The sequence below is a fragment of the Hemiscyllium ocellatum genome, chromosome 37 (assembly GCF_020745735.1).
Source record: "Hemiscyllium ocellatum isolate sHemOce1 chromosome 37, sHemOce1.pat.X.cur, whole genome shotgun sequence".
NCBI classification, from domain to species: domain Eukaryota; kingdom Metazoa; phylum Chordata; class Chondrichthyes; order Orectolobiformes; family Hemiscylliidae; genus Hemiscyllium; species Hemiscyllium ocellatum.
In genome coordinates, this window is record NC_083437.1 from 6,310,104 (window position 1) to 6,312,603 (window position 2,500).

Sequence of the window (2,500 nt, forward strand, 5' to 3'; positions counted from 1 at the left end):
TGTATAGGTTTTAGGGGCGACATTTTTAAATTACTAATCCAGCTCTCTAACTGACCTTCCCAGTCTGATTGGCCTATGCCAATCCACGAGTCTATTTTAGCACATAAATACTTATCTGTTTGACCTGGTTCTATGAATTGAATATTCCCGTCATTAAGTTTCCAATTAGCCTTGTCATTATAAATGTTTTATTTTTAACGGTAAAATAAAATCCCTTAGTCTTTTTAATATTTACCTCCATTCCCGTATTGGTACAGAATTTTTCTGCTACTTTTAAATTGTATCTCATTAGATTCGCTAATTAATGCTATGTCATCTGCAAATGCTAAAGTAGCGTAGTGATAGCTTTTCCCATTCGTTCCTAAAAATATTCCTTTTTTCCTTTCTTCAATGGTTGCGATCAGAGGGTCCATCACTATATTAAAAAGAATTGGTGACAATTGTTTGACTCCTCTTAAAATTTTAATTCTTTCTGTTCTACAATTAAAACCCTCAATCTGTGTAAAATTATTATCATATAAATTTGCTATTAATTTAATAAATAGTAACGGGAGATGGAGTCTCCTAAGAGCTGTTAAAATTAAATTATGACCTACCGTATCGAATGCCTTAGCAAGGTCTACAAAGACTACCGCTAAGTCTTTCCTTTTCTTTTTAGCTCCCTTAATAATATTTTCTAAAATTTTAATATTTTCTTCACATCCCGATACGCTGGTCATAAAACCCTTTTGTCTTTTATTAAGGTTTATAACTTTATTTAACCTACCCGCCATTATTTTAGTAAATGATGATTAGGGGTTTAGATAGGATTGACAGTGAGAACCTTTTTCCGCTAATGGAGTCAGCTGTTACTAGGGGACACAGCTTTAAATTAAGGGGTGGTAGGTATAGGACAGATGTTAGGGGTAGATTCTTTACTCAGCGGGTTGTGAGTTCATGGAATGCCCTGCCAGTAGCAGTGGTGGACTCTCCCTCTTTATGGTCATTTAAGCGGGCATTGGATAAGCATATGGAGGTTATTGGGCTAGTGTAGGTTAGGTAGGCTTCGGTCCGCACAACATCGAGGGCCGAAGGGCCTGTACTGCGCTGTATTGTTCTATGTTCTATGTTAAATAACCAATTGTTATTGGTCTCCGGTTATTTATATCCTTTAACTCCTCCTCATTACTTACTTTGGGGATCAATACAGTCCTACTCAATTTCATTTCATCTGGGATTTTACCAGTTTTAATCCAGATAGTATAGAGCCTAGGTAGCAGTGTGTTATCCTTATTAAAGATCTTATTTATTTCTTTTAATGTCATCTGTCGGGTCCAGCAGAGGTATCAACATCCATCACCTTAATAGCCTGATTGACGTCATCTCTCGTCAACGGACCCATCAGGACAACATCTTCAGATTCCTCACCTCTATTTACATATTTGACGAATCCTCTTAAGTTATTTTTTCTCATTAACCTTAGAAAGTCTTACTTTATAATATTCTTTTAAATCTTCTTTACTAAGGGGACATTCGCATCTAGATGGAGCCCCCATTAGGTTTCTCGCCAAATGTTGCCTATTCTTTTTGTACAGGACTTGCATTTCCTTAAATTTTCCTTTTTTCCTGCTATACCTTCTTTTATCATTATTCTCTTTTCCTCTCTTTCTTTGCCAACTATCTTTTAATTTTACTCCTACTTCTTTAATCCTTTTCTTAGATGGTACACCTTCTTTACCCTTGCCTATTTTCACCATTATTCTACCCATAATCTTGTCATATTCCTCAATAATACCTCTAGTCCTACCTATTTCATCTTCCATTATTTTAATTAAGTCCTCCAATGATTTACCACTGTGGTCCAATTTATCTATCCTACCCTTTATCCTCTTGACTATCACTATCCAGAGGCCTTCCTTCCTCAAATATCCTTTCCACTTCTACCTCCTCATTATCTATTTCCTCATTCACGCTAGTATTATTAAGTACTATTTCCTGATCCACGCCCATATCCTCATCGCGGTTTCTATTCTTTTTATTCAATAGCCTTCTCTTATCTGAAATCTGTTTAGCTGTTTTAGTTTCTAGTTTTTCCGCGGTGAGCTTATTAATATTTTTACATCCCCTTAATTCCAATTCTAATAGTTGCAATTTTGCAATTTCTTCCTCAGACCATACCCCTTTCTTACTTTTCTCACTGTTTACCACCTTTTCCTTGGTCTCTATTTTCCCTTTTTTCCTCTTTTCATTCCTCAAGTTGGGATGTGCATGCCTCTCATGCTGGCCCAACCCCCTGGCCGTCTTAAATTTTAATGGGCATAGTTCACAACAATTTAATTTATCACTCTCTACCTCTTCATTAACATCCTTATTATTAGTTATATTACACTAAGAATAGTGGCAGGCTACCGCTTGGTAGCTCCCTTCCCATCCACACTTACTACACTTCACTCTAATTGATTTAATTCCCCTATATACTTTTAAATGTTTCCTAAATAACCCGGTCATATTATAAATATTT

At 36.0% G+C, this 2,500-nt stretch overlaps 1 protein-coding gene and 1 pseudogene across 1 annotated transcript in view; one reads left to right on the forward strand and one right to left on the reverse strand.

The window, feature by feature from the left end:
* tmem269 (transmembrane protein 269) overlaps window positions 1-2,500 on the forward strand; it is a 57,171-nt gene that overhangs the window by 28,313 nt on the left and 26,358 nt on the right. The window lies entirely within an intron of this gene.
* LOC132833845 (28S ribosomal RNA) overlaps window positions 1-2,500 on the reverse strand; it is an 8,895-nt pseudogene that overhangs the window by 2,593 nt on the left and 3,802 nt on the right.